Raw genomic sequence first — 15,084 nt, 5'->3', positions numbered from 1 at the left:
AGCCAGAACAAGTGTTTAAGAAACACAGGCTAACTAGAAGAATCCCATGAACAATGAGAAAACAAAGATACAATCCCCAATTGAAGGGAAAGGAGGAAGCCTCAGAAAAAAAATGCTAAATGAAATAGAGGAAACTTAACTATCAGATATTGAGTTCAAAACAATGATTATCAGGAAGCTCAATGAACTCACAATGAGCTACCAGAAACTAGAAGGAAGCTACAATGATCTCACTGCAAACTATATAAACATGAAAAAGGAAATAGAAATTCTCAACAAGGGCCAAGAGAAAATGAAGAATGCCATTTCTGAACTAAGAAACACAGTAGAAGGAATCAAAAGCAGAATTGATGAAGCAGAAGATCGGATTAGCGAGCTAGAGGACAAAGTAGAAAAAAACACCCAGAAAGAGCAAGAAAAGGAAAAGAGGCTCAAAAGGAATGAAGAGGGATTGAGAGAAATGCAAGACAATATGAAACGTAATAATATTGGTATACTAGGGATACTAGAAGGAGAAGAAGAATAAGAGCAAGGGATAGAAAACCTATTTGAAAAAGTAATGATGGAAAACTTCCCTAATTTGATGAGAGAAAAAGTCACACAAATCCAGGAAACACAGAGAGTCCCAAACAAGAGGAACCCAAAGAGGCCCACCTCAAGACACATCATCATTAAAATGGCAAAATTTCAAGATAAAGAGAGAATATTAAAGGCAGCAAGGGAAAAACAGAAGGTAACATACAAGGGAGCCCCAATAAGGCTAACAGCTGACTTCTCAATGGAAACACTCCAATCCAGAAGAGAATGGCAAGAAATATTCCAAGTAATGAGAACCAGAGGTCTTCAACCAAGGCTACTTTACCCAGTAAGGCTCTCAATCAAGACAGAAGGCCAAATAAGAAGCTTCCCAGAAAAAAGAAGTCTAAAAGAATACACCTCCACCAAACCAGCTCTGCAAGAGGTGATAAAGGGGCTGCTTTAAGAAAAGAAAGGAAAAGAGAGAGAGAGAGAGGAACACACGTACATAAAAGACAATGAATAAGTAACTATCAATAATAACCTTAAACATAAATGGATTAAATGCTCCAATCAAAAGACATACAATAGCTGAATGGATAAGAAAAAATGACCCACACATATGCTGCCTACAAGAGACCCACCTCAGGATAAAAGACCAGGACAGGCTAAAAGTGAAGGGCTACAAACGAATCTTCCAAGCAAATGGACAGGAAAATAAAGCCTGGGTAGCAAAATAGACTTCCAAAAAAGGGCCATAAAGAGAGACCTGGAAGGTCACTTCATAATACTCAAGGGAAGAATCCACCAAGAAGACATAAATATTGTAAATATATATCTGCACCCAACATAGCAGCACCCAAATACATAAAGAAAATCTTAGAGGACTTCAAGAAAGATATGGACAGCAACACAATTATAGTGGGGAATTTTAACACCCCACTATCAAAATTGAACAGATCTTCCAAACAAAATATCAACAAAGATATTTTGGCATTGGACAATACCCTTGATAAATAGACTTTACTGATATATACAGAGCCCTCCATCCCAAAGAAGCTAAACACACATTCTTTTCAAATGTACACGGAACATTTTCAAGGATAGACCACATGATAGGACACAAAACAAGCCTTAACAATTTCAAGAAAATTAAAATCATACCAAGCATTTTCTCATATCAAAAGGGATTGAAGATAGAAACCAACCCCAAGGAAAAAAACCCAAAACACTCAAAATCATGGAGATTAAACAGCATGCTATTAAACAATGAATGGGTCAAGAATGATATTAGGGAAGAAATCAAAAGGTTTCTGGAAACAAATGACAATGAACTCACAACAATGCAAAACTTATGGGACAGAGTGAAGGCAGTCCTGAGAGGGAAGTTCATAGCGATACAGGACAACCTAAAAAAGTTAGAAACATTTCAAACAAACAACGTAACCCAGGTCTACAAGAACTTGAGGAACAACAACAAAGACAGCCCAGAGCAAGCAGAAGGAAGTAAATAACCAAGATTTGAGCAGAATTAAATGACATAGAGACTAAAAGCACAATTCTAAGGATCAATGAATCCAAGAGCTGGTTCTTTGAAAAGATAAACAAAACCGACAAGCCTTTAAGCAGACTCATCAAGAAAAAAAAGAGAAAACCCAAATAAACACAATCAGAAATGAAAGAGGAGAGATTACAACAGATACCACAGAAATACAAAGGATTGTAAGCAATTACTATGAAGAACTGCATGCCAAGAAATTTGAAAACCTAGATGAAAGGGACAAATTTCTAGAAAGATATATTGTTCCAAAACTCAATGAAAAAAAAGCAGAAAGCCTGAACAAACCAATAACAGCAAAAGAAATTGAAGCAGCAATCAAAAAACTCCCAACACACAAAAGCCCTGGGCCAGATGGTTTCACAGGAGAATTCTACAAAGCATTTAAGGAAGAGCTAACCCCTATCCTTCACAGACTATTCCAAAAAATCCAAAAAGATGGGAGTCTCCCAAACTCTTTTTATGAGGCCAACATCATCCTAATTCCAAAACCAGACAAAGACACAACAAAGAAAGAAAACTTCAGGCCAATATCACTGATGAACATTGACTCTAAAATCCTCAACAAAATACTGGCAAACTGCATCCAACAATACATTAAAAAGATCATACACCATGACCAAGTGGGATTCATTCCAGGGATGCAAGGATGGTACAATATTCACAAATCAGGAAATGTAATATATCACATAAACAAAAGCAAAGACAAAAACCACATGATCATATCAATAGATGCAGAAAAAGCATTTGATAAGGTACAGCACCCAAGTATAACAAAAACACTCAGCAAAGTGGGAATAGAGGGAGCATTTCTCAACACAATAAAGGCCATATATGAGAGACCTACAGCCAACATCATACTCAATGGGCAAAAATTAAAATATTTTCCACTAAGATCAGGAACAAGACAAGGCTGTCCAATTTCACCACTTCTATTCGATATAGTACTGGAAGTTTTAGCCACAGTGATCAGACAAGAAAAAGAGATAAAAGGCATCCAAATCGGAAAGGAGGAAACAAAACTGTCACTGTTTGCAGATGACATGATAGTGTACATAGAAAATCCTATAGACTCCACCAAAAAACTGCTTGACCTAATAAATGAATTTGGCAAAACAGAGGGATACAAAGTCAATATCCAGAAATCAAAGGCATTTCTGTACACGAACAATGAAACAGCAGAAGCAGAAATCAAGGGAAAAATCCCATTTGAAATGGCAAAAAGAAAAATAAAATACCTAGGAATAAACCTAACCAAAGAGGTAAAAGACCTGTATTCAGAGAACTACATAACACTCAGGAAAGAAATCAAGGAAGACACAAACAAAGGGAAACATATACCATGTTCATGGATTGGAAGAATTAATATCATCAAAATGTTAATACTACCAAAGCAATTTACACATTCAATGCAATACCTATTAAAGTACCAATGGCTTATTTCACAGACATAGAATAAACACTTCAAAAATTTATTTGGAAGCATAAACCACCCTGAATAGCTGTTGCAATTTTGAGAAAGAAGAGTAAAGTAGGAGGGATCACAATACCTGACACTAAACTATACTGCAAGGCCACTGTAATCAAAACAGCCTGGTACTGGCATAAAAACAGGCACAACGGACCAATGGAACAGAACAGAGAGCCTGGAAATAAGCCTAAGTCTCTATGGTCTATTAATATTTGACAAAGGAGGCAGCAACATAAAATGGAGTAAAAGTAGACTCTTCAACAAATGGTGTTGTTAGAACTGGACAGCTACATGCAAAAAAATGAAACTCAAGCACCAACTTATACTTTATACAAAAATAAATTCAAGGTGGATAAAAGACTTCAATATAAAACATGATACCACTAACGTCCTAGAGGACAATGTAGGTGGGAATGTCTCAGATATTTCACGCAGAAACTTTTTTACTGACATGTCTCCTAGAGCAAGGGACATAAAGGAAAGAATAAACAAATGAGACCTCATCAAAATTAAAAGCTTCTGCACAGCTAAAGAAAACAGTACCAAAGTAAAAAGAGAACCAACTGTATGGGAAAACACATTTACCCATGATACCTCAGACAAGGGTTTAATCTCCAAAATATACAAAGAACTTACATGACTGCACTCTAAGAGGACAAGAAATCCAATTAAAAAGTGGGCAAAGGACTTGAACAGACACTTCTCCAAGGAGGACATACAGATAATCCAAATGCACATGAAACGATGTTCAATATCGCTAGCTATCAGAGAGATGCAAATTAAAACCACAATGAGATACCACTTAACACCAGTCAGAATGGCCATCTTAAACAAAGCAACAAACAACAAATGTTGGAGAGGTTGTGGAGAAAAGGGGATCCTAGTGCACTGTTGGTGGGACTGCAGACTGGTACAACCACTATGCAAAGCAGTATGGAACTTCCTCAGAAAACTAAAAATTGATCTGCCTTTGACCCAGGAATTCCACTTCTGGTACTGTATCCTAAGAATACTAAAACACCAATCCAAAAGAACCTTTGCACCCCAATGTTCATAGCAGCACAAGTTACAATAGCTAGGTGCTGGAAGCAACCTAGATGCCCATCAGTAAATGAATGGATCAAAAAACTATGGTACATTTACACAATCAAGTTCTATGCAGCAGAAAGAAAGAAGGAGCCCCTTTGCAACAGCTTGGATGGAGCTGGAAAGCATTATGCTAAGAGAAATAAGCCAGGCAGTGACAGATACCATATGATCTCACCTTTAACAGGAACCTAAACAACAAAACAAAGAAACAAGCAAAATATAACCAAAGACACTGAAATAGAGGATAGGCTGACAGTGACCACAGGGGACAGAAGAGGGAATTTGAGGGAACAATGGGAAGGGTTTACAGGAACAAATATAAAGGACACATGGACAAAAACTAGGGGGAGGGTGGTAATGGGAGGGAATTGGGTAGGGTTGGGTGGGTGGGCTGAATTGGTAGTAAAAGGGAGGAAACTGTACTTGAACAAAGCTTAAAATTTAAAAAAAAATTAAAAAAAGAGACTAGTAAGAAAGGCAGAGACACATAAAAGGATATCAGGTGAAGTGGCTGCTGAGACACTAAAAGGGGTATTGTGGCTGTGGAACTCCCTCCTTCTAGGTGCATGGAGTTTTAACTTTACCCAGGGATCCCCAACCCAAAGCAACAGAGATGGGAACAGGAGTCCAAGGTGCACTTGGCGGTAGGAATCAGTGGGGATTCAGTCCACCTGGGAGACTTGACCTGCACCTTCCCAGAGACAACACTTCTATTTTTATAGCACTTGCCTTGGAAGTTCACGTACCAGACTCTGACTGCTGGTGAGGCCATGCTGATGTACTCGCGTCCTGCAGAGGGGTCTGCTGGCTACACCCAGCAATGACTTTAGGGGTCTTCTATTCTGTGGAAGATTTGGTGGAGACCTTTGGTGGAGACCCAGACAATGACTAAACTGGGTGGTTTGGAAAAGAAGACCAATCTCCCCCACCTCCAGCTCACAGCCAGCATGCCTCCCCATACCTGATGAGCTATTCAGTGGCATAGCCATCCATCCTGATGAATTCTGTGGCATAGGAGAGCCACACAAGGCTGAGATTTTCAGCTCCTGCCTGCTGAGACTAGCTGCCTAGAGAGATTGGAGTGCGGTGTAGGTCTGAACTTTGGCCTGACCTGCTTGGTTTAGCAATGTTGGCAGGGCCAGAACAGGGAGCCATGCAGAGCTAGAATTTCTGGACTGTCGCCTGTGGAGCCTTCTACCCAGGAGCCAGATGGACAAGTGCTTGGGGGCAAATTCAAGCTCCCCTGTGAATCAGCCCATGCTACCCTGGGAAGGAAAAGTGCCCACTCCCCTCCTCCAGGCTTGCAGCCACCACCTCCAATAGAAGACAGCTTGGATCAGCCTTGCCATGTCCCAGTACCCGCACTGGGTGCAGTTCCCTGGGGGGAAGGAAGAGCAGCTGAGAGCCCAGGACATTGAAAATGTGAAACCCTCATAGGCTATTGTCTGGGACAAGGACAAACTACTAATCCCCCTCCTGTAGTCTCTGATGGCATCACACCCAAAGGAAGACTCTTTTGATGGATATCCACCTGAGCCCAGGGTGACTGGACTTGCTTCTGTAGAGGGGACATCTGGCTGTACCCAACGTGAGCCTGCAGTAAGCCCCACTAGGTGTACTAGAGTTAGAAACTCTGGCAGAAACTAAGGAGTTTTGCTTTGAAGCAGGGGTTAATTTCTCTTCATTGAGTGCCTGACTGTATGAACCCCAAGTAGGAGACCCTCTAGCCCTATTTCAGCTAGCCTGGACTCATCCTACAGTCTTTCTTCAGAAGGCTGTGTAGAGAGATGGGGGAAATTCAGGAGGGAGGCAGAGTAGCTGACTGGTAGAGGTAGACCTTGGGGAACCTCAGTCCTTTTAAAGATCTGCCCCCAACTCTAAACTGAAAGATGCCAACCCTTTTACACAGATTTGCCCCTCCCATATATAATCAGGTCCAGTAGATCCAGGCACAAACAGTGAACAGCATGGTAGCTGCAGACAGATAGCCCAAAGCTGGTTACACACAACATCTGACAGCACCTGTACCTAAACCCTACCCAAGTGGACCCAGAACCAACACAACCACTTGTGGGTGTCATAATACACCAGAGCTAGAACCAACTAGACACACAAGCAGCACTCCCAAAGAAGGATTCTGCCAGGCACCAGACCCTACTGGGAACAAATCCACCTTGGGGAGCAGTCCCTGCATAGCATCTCATATACAGTGTTCAAGGTTTACCCTTATAATCACCCAGCCTAAAGGGTTAATTCTAGCCACAAGAAGGTCAACAGCATTCAAACCTCAACTACAACAGAGGACACATATTACCCACAAGAAATATTACTGTAGCTCAGGTGACTTGGAATATTGTGCCACTGAGCCCAACAAGACACCCTCATCATAAAACTATCAAAACAAGTTTGGGAGTCATACCAGATCTACCTAATACATAGAGACGAAATGTGTAAACAAAGAAAATGTCCCAAACATAAAAACAAGAGAAATCCCCAGAAAAATAATTAAATGAAATGGAAGCAACTAAGATACCAAATGCAGAGTTTAAGATAATGGTTATAAGGATGCTCAAAGATCTTAGGGGAATCATGGATGATCTCAGTTAGAACTTAACCAAAGAGATAATAAGCATTAAAAAGAACATACAAACCACAGAAAAAATACAGAAATGTAGAATACAGTATCTGAAATAAAGAATACACTAAAAACAATCAACAACTGGTTAGATGGAGCAGAAGATCAAATCAGCAATTTAGAGGATAAGATAACAGTAAGCACATAAGCAGATCATCTAAATTTTACCAGGAAGTGTCCAAACTGCGGACCTTGAGCTACATGACACACAGGATGGCTGTGAATATGACCCAACACAAAATCATAAATTTACTTAAAACATTATGAGATATTTTTGTGATCACGTGTCATAATGTACTTAATGTGTGGCCCAAGACAACACTTCTTCCAGTGTGGCCCAGAAATGCCAAAAGGTTGGACACCCCTGAAAAAGAAAAGAGAAGTTTAGAAAAAGAGGAGCCCCAACTGGTGTGGCTCAGTGGATTGGGCACCATCCTGCAAACCAAAAGGTCACCAGTTTGATTTCTGGTCAGGACACATGTCTGGGTTGTGGGCTAGGTCACCTGTTGGGGGTGTGTGAGAGTAAACTGATAAACATTTCTCTCCCTCTCTTTCTCCCTCCCTTCCCCTCTCTCTAAAACTAAATAAATAAATCTTTTAAAAAATGAGGAAAGTCTAAGGGACCTCTGGTACAATGTCCAAATGTAACAGTATCTGCATCATAGGGGTACTGGAAAAAGAAAGGAGTAAGCAAGGGATAGAGAACTTATTTGAAGAAATAATGGCTGAAAATTTCCCTAACCTGGTGAAGAAAAAATTCACACAAGTGCAGGAAGCACAGAGAGTCCCAGTCAAGATGAACCCAAAGAGACCCACACTAAGACACATCATAATTAAAATAGCAAAGCTTAAAGAGAGAATCTTAAAAGCAACAAGGGAGAGGCAGCCAGTTACCTAAAAAGGAGCTCCCACAAGACTGTCAACTTATCTTTCAAACAAAACATTTCAGTCCAGAAGGGATTGGCCTGAAATATTCCAAGTGATGAAGTAAGGACCTACAAGCAAGACTACTATACCCAGCAAGGCTATCATTTAAAATTGAAGGTGAAGTAAAGAGCTTCCCATACAAAATAAAACAAAACTCTAAAGGAGTTTATTACCACCAACCAGTATTGCAAGAAATGTTTTTAAAAAGACTGCTTTAAGAAGAAGAAATATATAGAGAAAGGAACATAGCTATAAAGAATAAAAATGGCAATAAACAAGTACCCATCAATAATAACCTTACATGTATATGGATTAAATGCTCTAATCAAAAGACACAGGATAACTGAATGGGTAAGAAAATATGACTCATATAAATGCTGTTTACAAAAGACCCACCCCAGAACAAAAGAATCACACAAGCTGAAATTGAAGGTAGGGAAGAAAATATTCCATGCAAATGGAAGCCAAAAACTGGGGTAGCAATGCTTATATCTGACAAAATAGACTTCAAAACAAAGGTCATAATAAGACACAGTGAGGGTAACTACATAATACTATTGAGATTGATTCAACAAAAGGGTATAATCCTGTAAACATATAAGCACCCAAAACAGGAGCACCTAAATATATAAAGAAAATCTTTGTGGACTTTAAAAAGAGAGATCAATAGTGATATAGTCATAGTAGAGGATTTTAATTCCCCATGGTCATCAATAGATAGGTCTTTCAGGCAAAAATTCAACAACAACACAGTATAATCTTCCAGAGAAAAATATCAAGAAGGACACAGTGACCTTAAACGACATACTAGATCAGATGGGTTTCATTGATATTTACAGAACATTTTATTTCAAAGCAAGAGAATATACATTATTCTCAAGGGCACATGGAACATTCTCGAAGATACACCACATGTTAAAATACAAAATAAGTCTTAACAAATTCAAGAATATTGAAATTATATCAAGCATGTATTGGTATCAAGCATTATAATGGTATGAAAGTAGAAATCAATTACAATAAAAAAACTGAAAAGCATTCAAACACATGGAGGCTAAATGGCATGTTATTAAACAATGAATGGGTTAAAATGAGATGAGAAAGAATTAAAAACTACATAGAAACAAATGAAAATGAACAACAACAACAACCCCAAATCTATGGGATACAGCAAAAGCAGCCCTGAGAAGGAAGTTCACAGTATTACAGGTCTACCTCAAGAAGCAAGAAAAATCTCAGATAAACAATCTAACTCTACACACACACACACACACACACACACACACACATACACACACAACCTAGAAAAAAGCAATGAATAAAATCCAGGAAAGTAGAAGGAAGGAAATAACAAAGATCAGAGCAAAAATAAATGGCATAGGCACTAAAAGAACAATATAAAAGATCGATGAAACCAAGAGCTGCTTCTTTGAAAAGATAAACAAGATTGATGAACATTTTACTTGACTCACCAAAGAAAAAAGTGAGAAGACCCAAATAAATTAAATCAGAAATGAAAGAGGAAAAGTAACAAATGACTCCAAAGAAATACAATGGATTGTAAGAAAATACTATGAACAACTATATGGCAAAAAAAAAATGGACAATTTGGTCATAATGGATAAATTCCTAGAAACATACAATCTTCCAAAACTGAATTAGGAAGAACCAAAAAACCAGATAGACTAGTTATATTAATAAAATTAGAGCAGTAATAAAAAAAACTCTCAACAAACAAAAATCCTTGAGCAGATGGTTTCACAGGGAAATTATATCAAACATTCAAAAAGGAATTAGCACCTATCTTTTTCAAACCATTCAAAAAATTTTGAAAGGAAGGAAGCCTTCCAAGGTCTTTCTGTGAGGTCAGTATTATCCTAATTTCAAAATGAGGTAGAGACACAACAAAGAAAGAAAATAATAGGCAAATATCCTTGAAGAATGCAGATATTAAAATTATCGACAAAATACTAGCAAACCAGATACACAATACATTAAAAAAATAACAACAATAATCAAGTGGAGTTTATTCCAGGAATGCAAGGTTGGTACAATATTTACAAATCAATAAATGTGATACATCATGTAAAGAAAATGAAAGAAAAGTCACATGATCATATCAATAGAAGCAGAAAAACCATTTGATAAAATCCAGCAACCATTATTATAAAAACTCTCAACAAAGTGGGAAAAGAAGGATCATACCTCAACACAATAAAGACTATATATGAACAACCTACAGCCAATGTCATACTCAATGGGCAAAAACTAAAAGCATTTCCCTTAAGATCAGAAACAAGACAAGGATGTCCACTTTCACCACTCATATTTAACATAGTACTAGAATTTCTAGCCACAGTGATCTGACAAGAAGAAGAAATAAAAGACATCCAAATTCAAAGGAAAAAGTAAAACTGTCATTATTCACACATGAAGAATTGATATGATATTTTGATTGAAGAGGCGGGGATGGCTCAAGCAAGGGGGAGTAGTGGGGGGTGGGAATGGAGACAACTGTACTTGAACAACAATAAAAAAAATCCTATCAACTCCACCAAAAAGTACTAGATCTAATAAATGAAGTTGACAAAATAGCAGGATGCAAAATTAATATGCAGAAATCAGTGGCATTTTTATACACCAATAATGAACTATCAGAATGAGAAATGAAGAAATAATCCCATTTACTATTGCAACAGAAAATAAGGTACCTAGGAATAAATTTAACCAAGCAGGTAAAGGACCTGTACTATGAACACTGTAGAACATTGAATAAAAAAATTGAGAAAATACACATAAGTGGAAGCATATACCATGTTCATGGATTAGAAGAATTAACATCATTAAAATGTCCATACTATCCAAGGCAATTTACAGATTCAACGTAATTCCTATTAAAATGTCACAGATATAGAACAAATATTCCAAAAATTTGTAAGGAACTACAAAGACCCCAAATAACCTTTGTAATCTTGAGAAAGGCGAACAAAGTTGGAGATAGCACAATATCTGATATCAAACTATATTATAAGTCTATTGCAATCAAAACTAGCATAAGAACAGGTACATAGATCAATGGGAGAGAACAGACAGCTCAGAAATCAAGACACAACTTTATATTCAATTAATATTTGACAAAGGAGACAAGAGTATACAAAGAAGTAAAGACAGTTTCTTTAATAAATGGTGTTGGGAAAATTGGACAGATACATGCCAAAAAATGAAACTAGGCCACCTCCTTACACCATATACAAGAATAAACTCAAAATGGATAAAGCACTTAAATATAAGCCACAAAACCATAAAAATTCCTAAAGGACAGCATAAGCAGTAAAATCTCAAGCATCTCTTGAAGCAATATTTTTGCTGATGTATCTCTTAGGGCAAGGGCACCAAAGGAAAAAAATAAACAAATGAGATTACATTAAACTAAAAAGTTTCCACACAGGAAAAGAAACCATCAACAAAATAAGAAAAGAACCCACTGTTCAGCAGAACATGTTCGCCAATGCTACATCTTATAAGAGGTCAATTTCCCAAATATGTAAAGAACCTATACAATTCAACACCAGGAAGAAAACTATCTAATTTTTTAAAAATGGGCAAAGGACCTGAATAGGCATTTCTCCAAAGAGAACATACAGATGGCCAATAGACATATGAAAAGATGCTCACATCACTAATCATCAGAGGGATGCAAATTCAAAACCACAGTGAGCTACTACCTCATGCTTGCCAGAACTGCTACCACAAGTAAATCAACAAACAACAAGTTCTGACATGAATGTAGAGAAAAGAGAACACTAGTACACTGTTGGTGGTAATGCAGAGTGGTATAGCCACTGTGGAAAACAATATGGAATTTCCTCAAAAAACTAAAAATGAAACTGCCATTTGACCCAGCAGTTCCACTCCTGAAAATATATCCTAAAAATCCCAAAACACCAATTCAAAAGAATATATGTGCCCCTATGTTTATAGCAGGGTTATTTATAATAGCTAAGATCTGGAAACAGCCCAAGTGCTCATCAGTAGATGAGTAGATAATAAAATTGTGATACATTTACAGAATGGAATACTATGCAGCAGTAAAAAAGAAGGCACTCTTACCTTTTGCAACAGCATGGATGGACCAGGAGATTATTATGCTAACTGAACTAAGCCAGTCAGTGAAAGAAAAATACCATATGATCTCACTTACCATATTTTTCAGACTATAAGGGTCATCCCCCCCCCAAACTTGGGGGGAATAATGGTTGTTAATGCTGCTGTTGAGTTCTGTTTACATTTACATTGGTGAAATATTACATTATTTATGTTATTAAATATTTTACCACATTTTCTTTCAATTTTTTTTTCCTATTTTCCCCCTCTGAAACCTAGGTGTGTCTTATGGTCCAAAAATACAGTATATGTGGAATGTAATGAACCAAATAAACTGACAAACAAAATAGAAACAGAGGCATGAATACATGGAATAGCCTGACATCTGTCACAGGGGAGAGTGGAGGAGTGAGCTGGTTGAAAGAAGGTGAAGGGATTAACCAAAGAACACATGTGAATAACCCAAGGACATATACAACAGAGTGGTGACGGCCAAAGGGAAGGTTCTGTGAGGGCAGGGGTGAAAGGGAGGTGGGTAAAGAGGTTGGGGGAATGGGGACATCTATAATAGTGTAAACAATAAAAATGAAGTAAAAAATAATAAAAAATAAAATTTAATTTTTAAAAAATTCACTGAAGATCATTGAGGTGCAATAAAATTAATCCAGAAATATCACCTACAGAAGTGTGTTGACCATTTTTGCCAAAATCTGGCTGATCTTTAAATTTTATTTTATTTTTTTGAAAAGAAGAGAAAAAACAGTTACCATATTTACTGAAGAGTCAATATGGCCAAAATTGTTAATTATACTCCATGCTAACTATCAAACCTCTTAAGGGCCACACAATCTTTTTATACTCAGAGTTTCAGTGTTACTCATTGAGAAATGATTTTGTGTTTGGGATGAGGGGAAAGTGCTTACATTTCTTCCTCAGGAGGATTGGGAAGAGACAAAGATTAAAGAAAAGAAGAAATGAATAGAGCACCAATTAGGAAAAATCCAAACCACCTCAGCTGCAACCTTGTCAATAAAAACTCTGTGTAGCCTACACAGGCTTCTTTTCCACCCTGTCAAACCAGATGGTTAGACAAAACACAATTTTCTTCTAAACTATACAGACTAGCTCAATGAAGAGTGCTAGGCTGGGTGGCTCAGGTGGTTAGAGCATCATTCTGATGCTCAGAGATTGCACAAAGAGTCTTGTGTCAGGGCACACAAGAATCAACCAATGAATGCACAAATAAGTGGAACAATAAATCAATGTTTCCCTCTCTCTTTCTCTCTCTCTGTTCCACTCTCTCTTTCTTCCTCTCCCTTCCTCTCTCTAAATAGGCAAGTCCAGACTTGCCCTGTGCTTCAACCTTGGCTGTCAAAACCAGCCAGGCAGGGTTCCCCACTGTCTCTGGGATAAAACTCAGGTCACTGGATGTCACATTCCAAATCCACCTTGACTCTATTTTTTTTTTTTTGCACATTTCCCTCCTGGCCCTTGATTTTTCTTTGGCTTGAGTCAAATGACACACCAATTCTCTTTATAGTTCCTCCAACTCAGTTCCTACCTTCTTATCCTTCCAGGCCCACTCTAAATCCTATATAGCTTTTCCAGAGTGTATTCTAGGGTCTTCCTATCCCTCTAAACAGGGGAAAGAGGCAACCATCTCCCCTCCTCTAACTCTGGTGCTTCACCTCCCCCTCCAGAGAGCATTTGCACCCCCACCTCGTAGCCTCGTATTATTTGGATTCTCTCCACTGACACAGTCCAATGCTGAAAGGTAGGCTTTTTCCCATTAGCTTGAACAAAGCAGACGTTTAAACATTGTACCAAATGAATGAAAGTGGTTACATTAACACTACAGTTGAGCCTTGAACAACACAGGTTTGAACTGTGCAGATCCAGTTTTCCACGGATCTTTTTCCATAAATATTGTAAATGTATTTTCTCATGCTTACGACTTTCTTAGCAACATTTTCTTTTATCTAGCTTACGTAATGGTAATAATACAGTATATAATGCATAAACATACAAAATATGTGTTAATTGGCTGTTTATGTTATTGGTAAGGCTTCCTTCTGATCAACAGTAGGATATTAGGAAAGTTTATGGGGAGTCAAAATTTATTCATAGATTTTCAACTGTGCCAGAGTCAGTCTCCCTGACCCCTCATTGTACAAGAGTCAACTGTATTTATGCCTGCTGTGCCTTAGACAATTCAGACCACACTGACAAGATAGAGAGCCTTTGATAAATTGCAGAGACAAGGTTTTCTGAGAAAGGGACTTAAATTCCACTGGCAAGCAGGGTTTGGCAGTCACTCAGGACAGCCTTGTTCCAGACAGCTTCTTGTTCACTTGGTAATTTATTGGATTTTTGACTGTCTACTTCCTAGGTCAGTGGTTCTCAAACCTACTTTATTATACAAGCTGCAGAGTATAATCGCCTGGCAAGTTCTTTAAAATCCCTGTGGCCAGACTCCATCCTAGAGAAATCACATCAAAGCTGAGAGGCAGGAGGCAGAAGAATTTTTTAGAGTCTCCTCAGGTGATTCCAATATACATATAGTTAGGACTGACAACAGCTGATCACAGAGGTGATTATATTCAGCAAGATTTGCTCTGTTTGTATGTAACTGAGTGCATTCACTTTCTACACCGGTGGCATACACAAGGCCTGTGGGCCGAATCCAGCCCTCCTCTTTGTTTTATCTAGCCCGGCACCTTGTTTCTACCAAGAGGCAGCTCCATGTCAGGAGATCTCACTTAACTGTTAAAGAGTAGTTATATT

At 38.1% G+C, this 15,084-nt stretch overlaps 1 protein-coding gene across 4 annotated transcripts in view; it reads right to left on the bottom strand.

The window, feature by feature from the left end:
* IL1R1 (interleukin 1 receptor type 1) overlaps nucleotides 1–15,084 on the bottom strand; it is a 127,727-nt gene that overhangs the window by 99,087 nt on the left and 13,556 nt on the right. For 2 of the 4 annotated variants that reach the window (XM_045827918.1, XM_045827922.1), the window contains exons 1-2: nucleotides 5,596–5,702; nucleotides 5,381–5,498 (exon numbers count right to left, since the gene is read on the bottom strand). The exons of 1 other annotated variant lie outside the window; for it this stretch is intronic. The gene's annotated coding sequence lies outside the window, so the exon portion shown is untranslated. Of the gene's footprint in view, nucleotides 1–5,380; nucleotides 5,499–5,595; nucleotides 5,703–15,084 lie in introns of those variants that run through there. One more of the 4 variants, XM_045827920.1, reaches the window with a different exon arrangement.

This window comes from Phyllostomus hastatus, unplaced genomic scaffold (genome assembly GCF_019186645.2).
Source record: "Phyllostomus hastatus isolate PE091 unplaced genomic scaffold, TTU_PhHast_1.1 phas_scaffold_78, whole genome shotgun sequence".
Lineage (NCBI taxonomy): Eukaryota > Metazoa > Chordata > Mammalia > Chiroptera > Phyllostomidae > Phyllostomus > Phyllostomus hastatus.
The sequence above is the reverse complement of the archived record's forward strand: the minus strand, read 5'-3'. Positions and strand labels throughout refer to the sequence as shown.